The following is a 21,565-nucleotide window of genomic DNA, read 5'->3' as shown; positions in this document are numbered from 1 at the left end:
CTTGCCTCAGTTTTTATTCTTCTGAACTTCCCTGGCATTTGATGATAAAATTTTATTCTTCATTTGACATCCTTACACTGCATTATATTGGTTCTCCTCACTCTCTTTGCTCCTTTTTCTGACACCTGCAAGCCTCTAAAAGTAGGAGTTTCTCCAAGTTTTCTCTCTCTTTAAAACATTATTTTGAGTTGATGGACGTCTTGGCTCTTTCCATAGTTTGGCTATTGTGGATATTGCTGCTATAAACATTGGGGTGCACATACCCCTTCGGATCACTACATTTGTATCTTAGAGCCAAGATGTCCATCAACAGATGAATGGATAAAGAAGATGTGGTATGTATACACAATGGAATATTATGCAGCCGTCAAAAAAAAAAACCCAAAATCTTGCCATTTGCAATGATGTGGATGGAACTAGGGGGTATTATGCTAAGCGAAATAAGTCAATCAGAGAAAGACATGTATCATATGATCTCACTGATATGAGGAATTCTTAATCTCAGGAAACAAACTGAGGGTTGCTGGAGTGGTGGGGGGCTGGAAGGGATGGGGTGGCTGGGTGATAGACATTGGGGAGGGTATGTGCTATGGTGAGCGCTGTGAATTGTGTAAGACTGTTGAATCACAGACCTGTACCTCTGAAACAAATAATACATTATATGTTAAAAAAAAAAAAAAAAGAAGATAGTAGGAAGGGAAAAATGAAGGGGGAGAAATCGGAGGGGGAGACGAACCATGAGAGACTATGGACTCTGAGAAACAAACTGAGGGTTCTAGAGGGGAAGGGAGTGGGGGGATGGGTTAGCCTGGTGATGGGTATTAAAGAGGGCATGTATTGAATGGAGCACTGGGTGTTACATGCAAACAATGAATCATGGAACACTACATCAAAAACTAATGATGTAATGCATGGTGATTAACATAACATAATAAAATAAAATAAAATAAAACATTATTTTGAGGATCTCATCCACTCACACAGTTTCAAATGTTAAAGGAAGATGGCTTCCCATTTTCCTTCCATCTTAGCCTCTGCTCCAACCTCAAACTTCTTATGTCCAAAACCAAACACATCTTCCACTAAAGCCAATTGTGCCTGGAGACTTCCTCTGACTAATGAGACAACCATTTTCCCATTACAAATTAAAAGCCTTGAAAATTTCTGTCTTCTCCCTCTCCTCCGACTAATGAGCTACCAAGCCCCATGCGGTCTACTTCCCTATACCCCATTCACCATCTCATTTGCACTATCACTGCTTTAATTCAGCCTCACACTGCCTTTTCCCTGCACTGTTGTCCTAGTTTCCTAATAATCTTGCTCCTTCATTCTCTTCGTTTTGTAATCAGACCTTAGCCACTGCCGGCTGTGAGTCTGTGCAGAAGCCCTCAATGGCCCTGCATTGCCTACTAAACTAAATCTGAACGAAGTGGTCCTAAACTGCATCAGTTACACTATGATGTCTAAAATAAGAACAAGAGGGGTAGGAGACTGCTCCACTGCACATTAATGTGATCAGAATTGTGTCCTGTGGAGGCGTTTCACCTCAAGGGAGATATAAGAAACAAGAGTTCAATCAGTGTACAGTGACCAGGATGGGGAAAGATCTATGATCATGTCATATAGCAAGTGGTTAAAGAAGTGGAGATATTTTGGCCACAAAAATCACAATTTTATTTATTTACTTATTCATTTATTTATTCATTTATTATTTTTTTAAGGATTTTACTTATCTATTTGAGAGAGTGAGTGAGAGAGAGAGAGCACAAGTTGGGGGAGGGACAGAGGGAGAAGCAGACTCGCTGAGCAGGGAGCCCAACTCAGAACTCTATCCCAGGACCCCGGGATCACTATCTGAGCTGAAGGCAGACCCTTAACCAACTGAGCCACCCAGGTGCCCCAAGAATCACAATTTTTAAAAAAAGACAATCAACCTCAATATTTTAATAACTGCCATTTGGAAAAGGACTTCTTTTGTTCCATGCGACCATAAGGGATAGAATTTGAACAATTAAGTGGAAGCTATAAGAAAAATGATTTAGCTCAATATAAAGCAAAAATAGAACTAAACAAAGTTGGGACAGGAACTCTTAAGAGATAGCAGATTCTCTGTAACAGAGGTTGTTATTTAAATTGGATGCATTTCTGAGAATGTTATAGCATTGATTCCAGAATATAATTCTTTCAGTCATATGGTTGTTTGTGTAGCTTTTTCTTAGCCTGGAATACAAGACCAACCCACTTTTCCAGGTTTTCCTCTTAATTTTTATACATGTCCATGCAGTTCCCTATGTGTAATTTCCTTGACTTACAGTTCTGTCAAAATTTTATCCATTTTTCAATGGCCAAATCCTATGTTACCTTGTCTAGGAAAATCTCTGTCCTCCTATCTTAGATACCACCATGAATAGATGAGTTGTTCTTCTATTCCAAAACTTCAGTGCTTCATTTATCCATTTAAGGCACTTAATCATCATATTCATGTTATTTGTGTATATTTCTCCTTTTACCTAATAGGATGTCAACTTCATGAGGCAGAAATTACCTTTATATTGATATATCCTCTCTATAGGACCTAATATAATAGAATTCCTTCCTATATTCAGCCAATGTATATTTCTTTTACTTTAGAACTAAAAGACTAGAGTAAATCATTTCTTAGGAGACTTTTAACAAAAAAATCTATGAATCTAGTTCTAGAACTTATTTAATAATGAATGTACAAAAGCCTTCTTGTCCCCTCATACTGACTGTGAGTATAAAGAGTCAGATATACTGCTATCAAACTGGTTTTGTAAGAAAGTTTTTTAAATCTGACTTTGAAATGTAGGTAACTTTATTTTTCAAGAACTTTTGCAGCATGCTTATTGAGATAGTCAACACATGTTCCTGGTAGAATTTTGAACATTAAAAGAATTATCCATCTGGTTTTATTTTTATGAAATTAAGTGACACTAAACCAGAGCTCCACAAAGTTAAAGGTTATATAATGAAGAACATCAAAAAAGTAAACAGTGAACTCTGGCAAGGCTTATGAAAGGGAACATCTTATTGTGATATATCAGAAGTTTTTACCACTCATTTATCTCTACCTTTTCTTCCTGCTCTTTATAGCAATACAGAACATTTCCATTGGTGCTGATTTCTGTCTGGCAAATCGCTGCCAAGAGTCCAGATGTTTTCTTCAGTGTGACTTTACAGAAACTTGTGTTGTCCAAATTTCAGAAGTGCCGTTAGACTAGGTTAGATAAAACAAGAGGGGGAAAAAAAGCAGAGCAATTTACATTGAAAACTAAGCCTAAATTCTTTATTTGTTTCAACTGCTTTTGTTTCTCTTTTCTTCTTTCCCATCTGTGTTCAGTTCTCAAGTGACTCAAATTAAGGGGACTAAAAGCCAAATTATGAGGTGAAAGCATGACTTTGGCCTCCAGGAAAATCCAAACATATGAGAATCTAGTAAGACAGTTTCACCAGGTCAGAGTGTCTTTTGCTTTTGGTAAAGGACACTTCTTAGGAAACAATCTTCTGAATCTTTTAACTCTCAGCCATTAAAAGCCCCTTAGAATAAGCCTGAGAGAAAGCTCTTCCATGTGGGTCTGAGGCAAATGTGACACTGCCAAGAAAAGGAAGACCTGTGACTCCCTGACCACTTCAGCCCCTCAGAAATTAACAAAACTCAATGATTTCCCTCTAAGCATATCTTATGTTTTCTGCTAGGTTGCCCTTCTATCCTCTGACTTCCTCTTCCCTCTCAGCCTACAGAGGAGAAAGTCAGAATGATGTGGTCCAAAAACAGTCAACAAGGAAGGCTGAGGTATTTTCTTTTTCAGTTGGATGCATGCCCTAAAAAAGAAAAATTTAGGATTAACAAGTTGCAACCTGAGTCATGTTGTCCAATTACAAGTCTGATTTCATCCTATTCTGATAGATTTATGAAGAGGTTAAAAGATTTTAAAATTTAATATGGCTACTCTCCTCTTTCTGGTATTATTAATTAATTAGAATAAATTTCCAGATATAAAAGGAGCATGGTTAGAAACAATCAAACTTATTGACATTATTACCTGAAACATGCTTTCTAACATTCTAGCATAGGCATTAAGATGTTGGCCAACCATTCAGAAAAGAACTAACGTGGTTTTCAGCAAAAGTGGAACATGAGGACTGATGATTAAGTATTGATTTCCTTTTCTTATAAACTTGTATCTTGTGTTCCAAAGGCATTAGCTTTGTTTTGCAGGAGAATTGAATCTTCTCTGGGGTTTTAATCCCCACACATGTACCAGCTCTCTAGAAACGTGGGTAGGATAAGTGGTGGCTGTTTTAGGCTGAGCCTCAGTGTGTAACACGTCTGCCAGTGCAGGGACTCACAGAGTAAGCAGATGTGGGGTACTGCACAGTGAATAATTGCTTTATGCCATCTATGGTCCCTTCAGTCTAATTTGTGGGCTAGAAACATTTTTATAATTATTCCATGTGGAATATTCCTATTATAAAATTCTAAACCTCCTAATCCCTTCTTGGAAATATGGCAGGTATCTGAAACATCAAAAAAATAATCCGATTCTTTATGTTTAATGTAAAAAATTTATAAAGTGAAATATATAACATATTAAAAAACTATATACAGGCATATGTAATTTTAAAAATAAGTAAAATGGACAAAATTATATCACCAAGGTAGAGAGATAGAACAAGCAGAACATTAACAATGCTTTGAAGTCACCTATGTACCCATTCCCAGTGCCAGCCCCTAATAGGACCCTTCAACCATTATCCCAAGTTTTGTGTTTATCAGTTCCTTGCTTGACTTTATAATTTTACCACTTATGTATGCATCTCTAACATGTATGTCTATATGTGTGTTATATAATTTTTTAAGTTTTCAATTTTATATAAAAGATATAGTTTTTTCCCGGTAACTTGTTTTCCTTAATATGTTTATGAGAGTCGTTCATGTAGATTTGTGTAGCTCTAGTTAATCTATTTTTGACTGTTTTCAGATGGATTAAATGGTTGTTGTATATGTGGAAATGTTATTCCTTCTCCTAATGATCAACATTTGGGTTGTTTCCAAAATTTTGCTGTCATAACTGATGTTTCTGTGATTACCCTTATACACATATCTTGAACAGTTATTGCTGGTTTGTAGGGAATACATGTGTTAGCTCTGCTAGATAATGCCCCAGTTGTTTTTTAATTTGGTTTCCAGCAGCATATAGGAGTTTCTGTTCTTCCAAAGCTTCACCAAGATACTGTTATACTTTTTAATCACATTTGATGGGTCTTAGATGGGATCTCATTGTATTTTTAATTTTTATTGCCCAGTTACTAATGTTGAGCATATTTTTTATGTTTAATGACCACTCAGTTCTGATTTTTTGCACATTTTCCTATTGGAATGTTTCACTTTTACCTATTGAGATACAGGTTTTCCTCCCATTTTAACTGTGAAATATAATAGTATACAAACAAAGCTACATGAAACATCTATGTACAATTTAATAAATAATTTCAAGGTACAACTTAATAGATAATTTCAATGAAATATTCATGTAAGTACAACCTACATCAAGAAATAAACATTTCCAGGGGGCGCCTGGGTGGCTCAGTTGTTAAGCGTCTGCCTTTGGCTCAGGTCATAGTCCCTGGGTCCTGGGATCGCCCCACATCGGGCTCCCTGCTCGATGGGAAGACTGCTTCTCCCTCTCCCGCTCCCCCTGCTTGTGTTCCCTCTCTCACTGTGTCTCTCTCTGTCAAATAAATAAATAAAATCTTTAAAAAAAATTAAAAAGAAAAAAAAGAAATAAACATTTCCAAGACCCCAGAAGCTCCATGTGTCCTTCTCTAATTCAATGATATCTTTTGCTCCAGAGGAAACCATCATCTTGATTTTTCTGACAGTCATTTCCTTGCTTCTCTTGATAGTTTTATCATCTAGGTGTCTATTTCTAAACAATATAGTTTAATATGGTCTATTTTGAAATTTATACTATACATATTCTTCTAGGTTTTGCTTCTTTCTTTATTTTCTGGGGGGAGGTTGCTTCTTTAAATCAACATTTTTTGTGAGACTTAGCCTGATCTCATATCCTGTCTTGAAGAGTACAGCATTTGTGGTTCATCTTACTGCAGGACAATAGCTTTGCCTATAATTCAAATTAACAATGGACTAGCAGTTGAAATTTCAATAAACCTAAAAAAAATAACATTCATCTAAATCCATTTATGTCTTCCATTTTACCCCATTTTACAAATCTCTCTATGTTAATTCCAGGTGAGTCAGGAGATTTCACTAAATTGCTAGTTAGTTGCTATAGTAGCAGATTTATTTTCATTTTATTGCTACCTTATCCCTGACTGTTTTATGTTTGTTATAATCATGAATTAACTTTAATACACCCACACTTTACATCTACTGCCTCAAAGGCATGGCCAGTTCTTTTATATTCTTTTCTCTTTGGTAGCCTAAATATATACCTTAGAAGAACTTCTAGTCTTCTGGGTTCATGGAAATATAATATGAAATAATGAGATAAATTATAAATATTCAAATTTGCTGCCCAAGCCATGGTGCTTAGTAAATACTAATTATTAGGATCCAAGCATATTTCTATGCTAATTAAAAAAAAAAAAACTTCACTACTTTTTACCTAGTTTTCTGTTCTCTCACTTTCTTTCCTAAAACACCCTTAGAGTTCAACTCAAATTACTTCAGTTCAACAGTTATTGAGGGCCTAGGCAATATCCCCTCCTCTAACCATAAAAAAAAGGAAAAAGAAAGGGGAAAAAAGTACTGATTTATTCTTCAGTGTATTTATAGTCCAGGTGAGAAAATGTACATATAGAAAAATAATTACCATGTAGTATAAGGGCAATAATAGAAGCAAAACAAGGTGAAAGTCACATAGAGGAGAGAATGATTAACTCTCTTAGAGTTCAGTGGGTTAGGCAAAGACATCAGAGAATAAGAAAGCATCAACACTGGTTTTTAAAGAATAAATAGAAAATTTCCAGCCAGGGGAAACAGGATGGGCAAAAGCCTGGAGGTCACAGTGAGTTCAACGAGCTGCAGATGATTCAGTATTGCTGGAGTTTAAAGCACAAAGGGGAAGCATGAAGAGAGATGAAGCTCCAGAGAAAGTCCATGTCTTATCAAGGTTTGTAATGGAGTTTGAACTTTATTCTATAAGCAATAGGAGGACATTTAAGTATGGGGACATGATCAAATCTATGTTTCAGAAATATTACCTTCAAGATGTGAAATCTAGATGCCCAGCTGTATAGTATTAGGATTGGCTCGATTGACAGTAACACAAAATAACACCTCTTTAAAAAACTCGTGCAGAGATCCAGTTCAGGGCTGATATGACATCAGAAGCTCCACGGTGTCAAAGACTCAGTCTCTTCCTATATTACTGCTCTCACATGTTGCTGTCGTATATGCCTCTCATTATGTCTAAGATGGCAATTCCACATTCCAGGCAACAAAGTTGAGTAGGGACAGTGTAAAAGAGAGCAACATATGCCCACCAACTGTCTTTTTAAGAAGATCTCAGGAAGTGCCATATGACTCTTCTACCTATCTCCCATTGGCCAGCTCCTCGTCACATGGTGACACCCAACTTCAAGGTAAGCAGGGAAGTGTAGCAGAAAAAAAAAATGGAAATGGAGGACAAATGACAGTTTCCCCACTGAAAAATAAGACATTGGAAGAAAGGGAAGCCAATAAAAGACTACCGCAGTATTGTAGTGAGAGATAATAAGGTACTGCGTTAAGGCACCATTCGTGAGGATGGAGAGTGGGCAAGATCTAAGAGCTGTTTGAGAAGCCAACTGGTTTAAGAGTTGGTGATCTAGTGGATGGGGTGATAACTCTCAGTTTCTGGTTTGAATGGCTGAGTAGATAGAGGTATCGCTATGGGGAATTTTCACCATCATAAAACAGATGGAAGGAAAAAAAATAAAAGCAAAACAAGAAAAAAAGAAAAGTAGTATTATTACAATATAAAGACTTTTTGCCTTTGATAATACACTTTCCCCAGAGATTCTCTCAAGTGTTTGGATTTTACTTAAAAGCAGAAGGGGAGATACAAGAATCCAAATAACACAGGATGCTGGGTCTTTCTCTTCTATTCAAGACAGTGAGTTAGGAAAACTTCCAGACCTGACTGTTACCAGCTAAATGAGTGACAGATGGCAAGTGAGTTTATCCTATGGACTCTAGTTTACCTCATATGTAGAATTGGAAAGTTGTACTAGATAATGGTGAAGGTATCATCAGCTATAGAATTACTTGATTCACTAATCAGACCAATCCCCCATACAAATCAACAGCACAATGTGAACAGTCTTGCATCACTCCCAGCCATGCATTCCTTGCCAATGGAAAAAAAGTAAGTGAAGCAATATCTTAAAGTTCAAGTAAACACAATTTCTTGTCTAATTTCTTCATATCTCTTCTCACTTGGCACTTAGAAACCCAGTTTAGTGTGGTCTGGTGGTATTAAACTTCGGCGAATTTACATTCTCTTATTAAAGTGGAGGGGATTTTGCTAATTGCATTTCAAGATTACTTAAAAAGTTGTACTTGGGGTAAAAAAGATTGCCTTTCCTATTATGTACATAAGTCTACAATGTGGTAGCTGAAAATATCTTCCTTGAGTTAAGAAGTATATTCCCTTTTGGTTGGGTGAGTACACATTGTTCCACCTACTACAAAGGATTAAAATGACCTGTTTCATCACAGAGTAAAGTAATGGTGGCAGCATGTGATTTTTGGCAGAAAGAACACTTTGTAATTGCTAATTTCCTATATCCAAATTCAGCTGAAGATTGCAGCCTGAGTCCATAGTACTTTGCAAGTCTTAACAAGCAGGACCCAAGCACACTGCCAGGTTTTGTAAAATGCCAGTGAATCTAAACTAGCAGGGAGTTTGCTGAGGATGAATCTTTTGGAAGGAATCTTCAAATCCAAGATCCCAAATGCCTTATGGAGACATGAAAGAGTCCATGGGACACAATTGGTAAACTCAGGTGTTTGCTTTGGCTCACATCTCTCATCTCCATTGTGTTCTGTGCCAACTGGCAGCTGTCCTCAAGGTCACTTTTCTTAAAAAAATCAGCAACTTAAATGAGAACCAGTAATGCTTTCAGCAGATATAATCCATTTTACTTGGAAAGTGTTTCAACTAGTATTTCTTTTGATACAAAAAAGTTTTGAAATCTGATATAAATGTAATACTTTAGAATTCGTATCTAGCACCAAATTTGCATCTCTCACCCTAAGAAAAATATTCCTTACTAAATAAGTATTAGATCCCAGTCTATTATGAAAATCTACACTTTCTAGGTGGCCCAAAGAAAACAAATGCAAATAAGACTGTGCTGATATAATCAACTTTGAAGCCACAGTTTGATGTTCTTCAAGTTCCCAAATAATTTTCAACCTTGTCAGTTGTATTTTTTAATTAATCATTCTTTGCATTTGACAAACAGAACTTAAAATGCAAAATTCATTACTCTTTATCTTTTTACATTTTGGCACATTTGTAGGATGTGGGAACCGGAGTTCGGGATTACAACTGACACCACCAGAACACTGCATACCTGATGAGGTCTATAAAATATCTTCAATTACGTAAAATCTGCGAATTCCCAAAATCCCAAACACTGTACAGAACTTTTGTTGACCAAAAATTTGAGATTTGTGCAGGAACCACTGTGCTATAAGGGAAAGAGAATAGGCTCAGTGCTTACACTGAGCAATGCTCAAAGCCAAGCTTGTCCCTTCTTAGCAAGGTAACCTTAAGTAAACTAGTTAGCTACTCTCTCACAATTTCTGATTATTTCAGTCTCACTTTAAGTGAGAAAAATCATGACTGTGTTATATAGATAGACGATAGATAGATAGGATAGATAGATAATTTATCCATCACTGTTTTGGTGGATGGGTAGATAGATAATTATTAGCTATTTATTATTATTTTTATTATTATTATCATTATTATTATCCATCCATCCATCCATCCATCCATCCATCCATCCATCCATCTATCCATATGCCAGCAGTTTAAATACTGTTGTTGCTCAGGCCTAAATCTCTGGCTTCATCTTATCTCTTCTCTCACACTTTACATCTAATCTACCATAAAATTATGCCAACATTTCCTCCAGAATATATCCAGAATCTGACCATATCTCATCACCTCCACTGCTACCCATGCTGGTGCCCAGCACCATCACCTCTCCCTGGATGGTGGCAACAGTCTCCTCCTCTCCAGTCTCTCTGATTCTTGCTCGCCTTTAGGCTATTTTCAATAAAGAAGCCAAAGTGGCCTTCTTAAAACAGAAGTCAGATCCTGCTACTCCTCAATTCAAGGCCCTTGGATGACTTTCCTTCTCTCTCTTTCATGTCCTTCCCATGATGTTAAGACCCTGAGGATCTGGCCTCTCCATCAGCTCTCACTCATCTCCTGTCACTCTGTAACCCTTCCCATGCCCTTGCTTCCTCTGCCCCAGTCTCACCAGCCTCTTGCCAGATACACCTTGCCTCTGATCTCTACATTATTGCTCCATATCTCAGCAAAGGCTGGTTTACCAACCTTTGAATTAATAAGGACAAATATTAGAGTTCAATCATTGGGAATCAAAAAGATATAGTAAATCCAAAGCATGTTTAAGAATGAGATATTATAGGGGTGCCTGGGTGGCTCAGTAGGTTAAGTGTCCCACTCTTGATTTTGGCTCAGGTCATGATCTCAGGGTCGTGAATTCATGTTCCACAGTGGCTGCACCAATTTGCATTCCCATCAAGAGTGCACAAGGGGTCCTTTTTTCCACATCCTTGCCAATGCCTGTTGTTTCTTATCTTTTTGATCTAAGCTGTTCTGAGAGGTATGAAGTGATATCTCATGGTGGTTTTGATTTGCATTTCCCTGATAATGAGTAATGTTGAGCATCTTTTCATGTGTCTGTTAGCCAGCTGTATGTCTTCTTTGGAGAAATGACTTCATGTCTTCTGCCCATTTTTTAATTGGATTGTTTGGTTTTTTGGTGTTGAATTGTATACATTCTTTATATATTTTAGATACTAATCCTTTATCAGATATATCATTTCCAAATACTTCTCCATTCAGTAGATCATCTTTTAGTTTTGCTGATTGTTTTCTATATATAGTATCATGTCATTTACAAATTGTAACAGTTTTGCTTCTTCCTTACAATTTGGATACTTTTTATTTCTTTTTCTTGTTTGATTGCTCTGACTAGGGCTTACAGTACTATGTTAAATAAAAGTGGTGAGACTGGACATCCTTGTCTTGTTCCTCCTCTTAAGAGAAAAATTATCAGTTTTTCACCATTGAGTATGATATTAGCTATGGGCTTTTCTTATGTGGCCTTTATTATGTTGAGGGTTTAAACCTCTACATAATAAACCTACTTTGTTGAGGGTTTAAATCATGAATGGATGTTGTGCTTTGTCAAATGCTTTTTCTGCATCTACTGAAATGATCATATGGTTTTTATCCTTTCCCTTGTTGATGTGTTGTATCATGTTGTTTTATTTGTGAATATTGAACATGTGCATCCCAGGAATAAATCTCACTTGATTGTGGTGAATGATATTTTTTCTTATATTGTTGGGTTCAGTTTGCTAATATTTTTTAGGATTTTTGCGTCTATGTTCATCAGAGATATTGGCTTGTAGTTCTCTTTTTTCGTAGTGTCTTTATCTGGTTTTGGAATCAGGGTAATTGGTCATGAATGAATTTGGAAGCTTTCCTTCCTCTTCTATTTTTTGGAATACTTTGAGAAGAATAGGTATTAACTCTTCTTTAAATGTCTGATAGAATTTGCCTGTGAAGCTATTTGGTACTAGACTTTTGTTGGAAGGTTTTTGATTACTGATTCAATTGCATTATAATCAGTCTGCATGCTAATTAGTCTGTTCAAATTTTCTATTTCTTCCTGATTCACTTTTGGGAGGCTATATGTTTTTAAACATTTATCCATTTCTTCTAGGTTGTCCAATTTGTTAACATATACTTAATTTTTCATAAATTCTCTTATAAACCTTTGTATTTCTGTGGTGTTCATTAGTATTTCCCCTCTTTCATTTCTGATTTTGTTATTTGAGTCTTCTTTCTTTCTTTCTTCCTTTTTTTTGATGAGTCTGGCCAAAAGTTCATAAATTTTGTTGATCTTTTCAAACAACAATCTCCTGGTTTTATTGATCTGTTCTTTTGGATTTTTAGTCTATTTCATCTTTATTATTTCCTTCCTTCTACTGGCTTTGGCCTTTATTTATTCTTCTTTTTCTAGCTCCTTTAGGTGTAAGGTTAGGTTGTTTATTTGAGATTTTTCTTATCTGGAAGTAGGCCTGGATTGCTATAAACTTCCCTCTTAGAACAGCTTTTACTGCATCCCAAAGATTTTGAAACACTGTGTTTTCATTTTCATTCATGTTCATGTACTTTTTGATATCCTCTTTGATTTCTTGGTTGACCCACTCATTGCTTAGTAACATGTTAATTAACTTCATGTGTTTGTGTCTTTCCAAATTTTTTCTTGTGGTTGATTATTAATTTCATCACCTTGTGGTTGGAAAAGATGCATGGTATGATTTCAATCTTTTTAAATTAGTTTAGACATTTTTGTGACCTAATATGGGATCTATTCTAAAGAATGTACCATATGAACTTGAAAAGAATATGTATTCTGCTGCTTTAGGATAGAATGTTCTGAATATATCTGTTAAATCCATCTGGTCCAATGTGTCATTCAAATCCACTGTTTCCTTGCTGATTTTCTGTTTGGATGATCTAACCATTGATATCAGTAAGATGTTAAAGTCCCCTACTATTATTGTATTACTATCTATTTCTTCCTTTATGCTTTTTATTAGCTCTTTTATGTATTTGGGTGCTCCCATGTTGGGTGCATAAATTTTACAATTGTTATATCTTCTTGTTGAATTGTTCCATTTACAGTTATATATGGTGTCCTTCTCAGTCTCTTGTTATAGTCTTTGTTTTAAGATCTATTTTGTCCAATATAAGTATTGCCACCCCAGATTTCTTTTCACCTCCATATGCATGGTAAATACTACTCCATCCCTTCACTTTCGATCTGCATGTGCCTGCAGATCTGAAATGAGTCTCTTGTAGGCAGCATATAGATGGGTCTTGCTTTTTTATCCATTCTATCATCCTATGTCTTTTGATTGGAGTCTTTCGTCCATTTACATTCAAAGTAACTATTGGTAGGTATGTGTACTTATTGCCATTTTGTTACTTGTTCTGTGGTTGTTTTTGTGGTTCTCTCTTCCTTTCTTCTCTTGCTCTCTTCTCTCACAGTTTGCTGGCTTTCTTTAGTGATATACTTGGATTCCTTCTTCTTTATTTTTGCATATCTATTACTGCTTTTTGATTTTTGATTACCATTAGGTTTGTATATAACATCTTATGCCTACAGCTGTCCATAGTAAGTTAATGGTCACTTAAGTTTCAAATACATTCTTTACTCCTCTCCCGCCTCCACCCCAACCACATTTTAGGTGTATGATGTCATACTTTACATCCTTTTATTTTGTGAATCCCTTGACTAATTTTTATAGATATACTTAATTTGACTGCTTTTGTGCTTCCTACTTTTCTTACTCTTACTTATTGGCTCTCCTTTCTACTCAGAGAGTCCCCTTTAACATTTCTTGTCAGGCTGGTTTAGTGGTCATGAATTCCTTTAACTTTCATTTGTCAGGGAAACTTCTTATCTCTCTTTCCATTCTGAATGATGGCCCTGCTGGATAGAATATTTTTGGCTGCAAGTTTTTTCCTTTCAGCACTTTGAATATACCATGCCCCTGTCTTCCAGCCTGCTAAGTTTCTGCTGAAAAATCTGCTGATAGACTGATGGGATTTCCCTTATATATAACTGTTTTCTTTTCTCTTTTTTTTTTTTTTCCTTAATTCTCTCTTTATTACCACTTTTTGCCATTTAATTACTATGTCTATTCATGTGGACCTGCTTGGTTGAATTTTGGGGGGCTTTCTGTGCCTCCTGGATGTGGATTTCTATTTCCTTCTCCAGATTTGGGAACTTTTCAGCTATTATTTCTCAAATAAATTTTCTGCTCCCTTTTATCTCTCTTTGCCTTCTGGGATCCTTATAATGTAAGTATTATTGTGTCACTGAGTTCCCTAAGTCTATTTTCATTTTCTGTTATCGTTTTTCTACTTCCTGTTCAACAGTTTAATTGCTTTTCATTACTCTATCCTCCAGGTCACTGATCCATTCTTCTGCTTCCTCTACTCTATTTATTCCACCTAGTGTATTTTTTATTTCATTTATTGAGTTTTTCATTTCCGATTGGTTCTTTTTTTATGTTTTCTGTCTCTTTGTTGAGGGTCTCACTGATGTTTTCCACTCCTTTCTCCAGTCCAGTCAGTATCTTTATGGCCATTATTTTAATTCTCTATTAAGCATATTATTTGTCTCCATTTCATTTAGCTCTCTTGCTGTGACTTTATCCTATTCTTTCATTTGGGACATATTCCTCTGTCTCCTCATTTTGTCTAACTCTCTATGTCTGTTTCTCTGTGTTAGTAAGGTCAGCTATACCTCTCCTGCTCTTGAAACTAGTGGCCTTATGAAGAGGTCCTGTAGTTCCCTGCAGTATAATATTCCCTGTTCACCAGAACCTGATGCTTCAAGGGTATATCCTATGTATGTTGTGTACATCCTGCTGTTGTGGCTGAGCTGCTTTTGCCTTTAGTCCAGTCATCTACAATGGCTCTCTTTGATTGTTGTAAGCAGTGTTTTGTCCCTGTTTTGTTAGTGGTTCAGTGTGGGTCCACCTTGGGCTTGAGTTGAGTCAGACCAGGAGTTATCCAGAAATGCAGTAGCATAGAACTGCAGGGTGCTTTCCCTGTGTTGTTCCTTGACATGATTTTGTTGATGGGCAGGGCCTGCTGTCAGACCAGATGTCTGCCCGCCACCCGCCCACTGCTAAGGCTGCAGTCAGAACCTGTGTATGTAGTTATCTTCCCCTCTTCCCCAGGGCACAAGTCACTTTGTAGTGTCCTGGTCCCTGTTGGTTCAGTTTACACACTGCTAGGCTTGTGGCACTACTTTGGATGGGCTCTGGCCAAGGGCATATTGGAGAGGGCAGGTCTGCAGATGAACACAGGATCAGGATGCACAAGTTTGGCAAGGTCTGAGCTGGTCCACTGTGGGATGGGAGCTGCAGTCACAGGGGACTGAGGCAGGCCAGGTTGAAGGGGGTGGGATTCACGGAAGCATGAGGGGCAGGATGCATGTTAGTAAGGTTTGCATGGGTCTGCTGTGGGAGGAGACCTGGAACCAAGGCCTGGCTATAGGAGTCATGTCCACAGGAGAACGTGGAGACAGGGCAAGCTATTAGTAAGTTAGGTAGTGAGTATTGGCACCCTGCTGGCTCCCACAGATGTCCATGTGTCTAACCCTGCAGTTGGGGAAGGGAAATAATTCCAGCCAGCTCCTTTGTTCCTGGACAAGTTTCCCAAAGATCTCTGACCCTCAAGCACATGCTCTGAGATTAGTAAACAAATCTTGTCATATGCTCCAGGTGTTTTTCAAACTGAAAAGCTGAAATACTTCTAACTTCCCAATAGCTTATCCAGAGAGCAGGGCTTCTATCTTTGGAATGTGCTGCAATTTCTTTAAAGTAGTATTTGCCCAATGCTTTTGAAGAGGGTTTGTTTAAAATAAAGATACCTAAGCCTCATCCTAGACCTTCTGAAATAGATCTGTAATCCTGTGACCCAGAACTCTGAGTCGCAGAGAGTCACACTCTCCTAGTTGATTTACATATATTAAAATTTGAAGGTTACTGCAAAGAAACTATATTCCATATTATGAAAATGAGCACCTAATGAGCATTGCTTGAGAATTCTAAGTCAATATATAGAAAATATTTCCTTAATATAGCAGGCATATGTTTTGTACCAGGCACTAGGCACTGTCAAAAGCACTGGGAATATAGTTATAGTTATTATTGTTGTTATTTAATAGCTTTATTCAGAGATAATTTATATACGAATCTCCCATTTAAAGTGTGCTATTTAATGGTTTTTAGTATTCATAGAGTTTTACAACCATCTCAACAATTAATTTTAGAACATTTAATCATTCTCAGAAGAATCTGTGTATCCTTTAGTTATCACCCCCACACCCCCCAGTCCCATAGCCCAAGGCAAACGCTAATCTAGTTTCTGTCTCTATAGATATGAGGTGAACATTTTTTGTGTAAACATATATTTTCATTTCTCTTAGTCTTATACATAGAGTGGAATTGCTGGTCAAATTGTAACTCTATGTTTAACATTTTTTTTTTAACATGTTTTGATTCTTTTTTCTTCTTCTTAAGAGTTTATTTATTTATTTGAAAGAGAGGGAGAGGGCACCTGGGTGGCTCAGTTGGTTAAGCTACTGCCTTCAGCTTGGGTCATGATCCTGGAGTCCCGGGATCGAGTCCCACATCGGGCTCCCTGCTCAGTGGGGAGTGTGTTTCTCCCTCTGACCCTCCCCCCTCTCGTGCTCTCTCTCTGTCAAATAAATAAATAAAATCTTTAAAAAGAGAGAGAGAGCATGAGAGCAGAGTGAGGGGCAGAGAGAGAAGCAGACACCTTACTGGGCAGGGAGCCTGATGCAGGACACAGTCCCAGGGCTCTGGGATCATGACCTGAGCTGCAGGCAGATGCTTAACCGACTAAGCCACCCAGGCCACCCATATGTTTGACTTTTTGAGCAACTGCCAGATTATTTACCAAAGTGTCTGCCCCATTTTACATTACCCCCAACAATGTTTGAGGATTCTGATTTCTCCCCATTCTCACCAACACTTGTTATCATCTGTCTTTTTGATAATAGCCATTCTAGTGTGTGTGAAATGGAATTGATTTCCATTTCCCTAATGACCAGCAAAGACATGTGCTTATTGGCCACTTGTATATATTCTTGGGAGAAATGCCTATTCATATCCTTTGCCCATTTTTAAATTGAGTTATTTATCCTTCTTATTATTGAGTTGTAAGAGTTTTTCAATATATTCTGTATAATCCCTTATCAGATATATGCTATGCAAGTATTAGCTACCATTCTGTGGATTGTCTTTTCATTTTCTTGATAATGTCCTTTAATTCCCAAAAGTTTCTAATTTTGGTGAATTCCAATTTGTCTATTTTTTCTTTTGTTGCTCATGCTTTTTAGTGTTGTATCTAAGAATCTGTTGCCAAATCCAAGGTCATGTAGGTTTACTACTATATTTTCTTCTAAGAGTGTTACACTTTAGCTCTGAAATTTATATTTTTGATCCAATTTGAGCTAATTTTTGTATATGGTATGAGGTAGGGGTCCAACTTTATTCCACTGCATATGAATGTCCAGTTGCCTTGGCACCACGTACTGAAAAGATTATTCTTTCCACCATTGAATGGTTTTAGCACACTGTCCTGTAGCACCAAAAATCAATTGACCATAGATGTGATGGTATGTTTTAGAATTCTTAGTTCTATTTCATTTATCTATATGTTCATCCTTATGCCAGTACCATAGTGCCTTGACTACTGTTGCTTTATAGTAAGTTTTAAAATCAGGAAGTGTGAGTCCTCCAGCTTTTTCATATTTTTAAAGATGGTCTTAACTATTCTGAGCCCCTTGAGCTCCAATATGAATTTTAGGATCAGCTTAAAATTTCTACAAAGAAGCCATGTGAGATTCTGGTAGTATTGCACTGAATTTATAGATCAATTGGGGGAGTATGGCCATCTTACCAATGTTAAGTCTTCCAATCTATAAACATAAGATATCTTTCCATTTATTGAGATTTTCTTTAATTTTCAACAATGTTTTATAGTTTTCACAGTGTGTGTTTTGCAGTGCTTGTTACATGTATTCCTAAGTATTTTGTTCTTCAATGTAAATGGAATTTTTAATTTTATTTTTTGATTGCTCATACAAGTGTATAGAAAGACAATTGATTTTTGCATATTGCTCTTATATACTGCAATCTTCTTGAACTTGTTTTTTCTTATAGCTTTTTAGTGGATTACTTAGGATTTTCTATATATAGGATCATGTCATTTGCAAATAAAGATAGTTTTATTTCTTCCTTTACAATATGAATGCTTTTTATTTCTCTTGCTGCCTAATATCCCTGGACAGACTTCCAGTACAATGTTGAATAGAAGTGGCAAGAGTGTACATTCTTATTTTATGAGGAACTGATCTTGGGGGAAAGCTTTCAGTTTTCACCATTAAGTATGATTTTTAAAAATAATAATATAATAATAAAAAATAATAATAATAAAATAATAATAAAAATAAAGTTTACCCATATGGAGCTTACAATCTAAGAGGAGATAGATGATAATCGAGTAATTACAAAAATACAAGTATCCTCCACTTTTCAAAAGTTCATGTTACACCACTTTACTTTTACAAAAGACCTACAATAGTACCTGTTTTCACTAACTAAAGCAAAGAAGATTTTTGCTTTTATTGAAAAAAAAAAGCTAAAATAGCATTGTTTGTTTTGCAGCTGAGCCCTTATAGAGGCAGCATGCACCCTGAACAGCAAGAGTGGTACTGCCAAACTCCTTCCTGGGAACTAGAGTCAGCATCGAGCCACTGTAGCTTTGAATTCTGTCTGTGAGCATCTGTGCTTTATGTCAGTTTATTTTGTGCATACATTAGCAAGATGTGTCCTAAGGTATCAGAAAAGCCTAAGGAGGGTTACTTTTGGGGTCTGCTAAAAATGCTAAAAAAAACTTTTTCATATAAATTAATGGTAACTGTTTCTTTGCTTTACACCAGTTCAGCTTATGAAACTTCTCATAGGAACACTTTCTTTTCAAATAGCAGGGGAGGGCACCTGGATGGCTCAGTCAGTTCAGCGTCTGCCTTCGGCTCAGGTCATGATCCCAGGGTCCTGGGATCGAGTCCCATATCAGGCTCCCTACTCTGCGGGGAGTCTCCTTCTCCCTCTACCCCTACCCCCTGCTTGTGCTCTTGCTCTCTCTCATGCTCTCTCTTTCTCTCAAATAAATAAATAAAAGCTTTAAAAAAAAAAAACAAAGAGCAGGGGAGATCTATATAATTAAATTATGAGAAGTATGTTGGGTGGGAACATATCCTTGGCCCCTGTAGGTAGGTTAAAATGACCATGTTCTTTCTTTTTCTTCAATCCCTGAGGGGCACAGTTAACTCAAAGTGGGATTAATCTAAAGCCTCCCTGATTCAGGGAGACAGATTTTAAGAAATCTACTACATTGTGATCTTCCTGAGGACAGCAATGTGTCTTGTACATTGCTATATTCCTGATGCCTACCACAGTACATAGACATAGAGTAGATTTCTAGTAAATGTTTGTTAAGTGAAAGAGGGTTGGGAACATATTATTTGTCCCTGGAATTTCCAGGATAGTCTGACAAATAGAGACAAAGAAGTGATTTTCCCAGACAGTTTGCCTTACTTGACCCACAGTTTCAGTTTCCCAAAGCAAATATTCCTATTTTATAACTAAGTGCTGAGTAGAATATGGCCCTAAGATTCAGGCAAGAAAAACCTCTGCTTGGCCTCTCTCTGACTTTAACATAGCTGTATGCCTCCTAACAATTCTGAACCCAATAACAATATGTGGGTTTTTCCCCCACACCAGCAAGCAATTCTCTTAACACCAGTTTGGTATCCTACAATTTAACTCAATATTGACGCCAACTACCTGGAGATAGCATCAGTTCTTACAAGTTTAAGAGCTCAGTCCCACAAGACTGCCCACCTCCTTCAAATACCAATCCAACAGCCTATGTTTCTGACCAATAGGCTATAGATTGGAGGTTCTAACAATTTCCTCCTTGGGTTTAATTAATGTTGTAGAGCAGCTCACATAACTCAGAGAAACATTTTACTTACTAGATTACTAGTTTATTATAAAAAAGATATAATTCAGTAATAGCCAGATGAAGAGATGCATAGAGCAAAGTATGGGGGAAGGGCACAGACCTTCCATGCTTTCTCTCTCTAGGTACTCCACTCTCCCCAAATCCCTATGTGTTCACCAACCTGGGAGCTCTCTGAACCCTGTCCTTTGGGTTTTTATGGAGGCTTCATTACATAGGCATAATTGATTAAATCTTTGGGCAATGGTGATTGAACTCAATCTTTAGCCCTTCTCCCCTCCCTGGAGGTCTGAGAGTGGGACTGCAAGTTCCAACCTGCTAATCACATTGTTGGCTACCCTGACAATCAGCCCCCAACCTTAGGTTACCTAAGGGATTTCTAAATGTCAGTTCATTAATTTCTTTATCTCTCTCATTACTTAGGAAATTCAAAGGTTTTTAAGATCTATGTGCCAGAACCAGGGACAAAGACCAAATATACATTTCTCTTTTTTTTTTTTTAAAGGTTTTACTTATTCATTTGAGACACAGAGATACAGAGAGAGAGAGAGCATGAGCAGTGGGAGAGGCAGAGGGAGAGGAAGAAGCAAACTCCCCGCTGAGTCAGGAGCCCGATGTGGGGCTCGATCCCAAGACCCTGGGATCATGACCTGAGCCGAAGGCAGACGCATAACCATCTGAGCCACCCAGGCGCCCCCAAATATACATTTCTGATTATAAATCACAATATCATTCCTCTCTACTCTCTGAACCTCCATTTCTTCATCTGTAAATTGGAGAAATCGTAATTCATACTTCATGTGACTGTTGTGAAGATCAAATAAATTAATACATGGACAGTTCTCCAAATAGCACCTGGAAGAGGAACAAACTCTCTAGCAAGCTAACACAAGCAAGAAGTCATCTTGGGGAACATATATTAAAAAGAAGGATATTGCTTCTTCTATTCCCAGTTAGAGAAACTCAAGAGTATTTCTCAAAGCATTGTCTTGCACTGTCTGTATCAGGATCAGTAGGATTCTTGGTTTAAAAAACAGATTCCTGAGACCTATCTTAGACTTCCTGAGTAAGAATCCCAGGAAAGCCTCATTTTTAACAGACGCCTAGGAGATTCCTTGGTACTTTAAGGTTTGACAACCACACTGAGAGAGTGCATCTCCATTGCTATAAATTATCCTAGGTAACTCCAACATGCCTTTCTTTTCCATCCTTCCCCTGTAATACTGCAAGGACATTTCAAGAATAACCAAACTGATTTGCTATTAGCCAGAGTGTCTTATAAAATCATTTGTTAACTTATTCAATATCCTAAGTACTCCCATTGATCTATCCTACCTAGTTGGAACTCATTTATAATTGGATCATTTAAAGAATAATTACCAGAGAATCTCAGAAACCTTTTACTTTCTACAGAGATGTGGTTAATGGAATTCTCTGCACATGTAGCAAGTTTTAACCTTTTAAAATCATAACAGAGAGGCTCTCCTGTTAATGTCTTCTTGGGCTACTTTGGTTTGTCTATCTCTTGAAGGAGTGGCCTGTCTATAACTTAATCATGATTCAGGATCCTTCCATAGTTTCTAAGACTGATTTTTAAGTCTCCAAGTAATGCTACATTTATATAC

At 37.1% G+C, this 21,565-nt stretch overlaps 1 protein-coding gene across 11 annotated transcripts in view; it reads left to right on the top strand.

Annotated features, from left to right (window-relative positions):
- The window catches only part of LMNTD1 (lamin tail domain containing 1), a 512,641-nt gene that overhangs the window by 319,860 nt on the left and 171,216 nt on the right, over window positions 1-21,565 (top strand). The gene's annotated exons all lie outside the window — the stretch shown is intronic.

This window comes from Halichoerus grypus, chromosome 6 (assembly GCF_964656455.1).
Source record: "Halichoerus grypus chromosome 6, mHalGry1.hap1.1, whole genome shotgun sequence".
NCBI lineage: Eukaryota > Metazoa > Chordata > Mammalia > Carnivora > Phocidae > Halichoerus > Halichoerus grypus.
The sequence above is the reverse complement of the archived record's forward strand: the minus strand, read 5'-3'. Positions and strand labels throughout refer to the sequence as shown.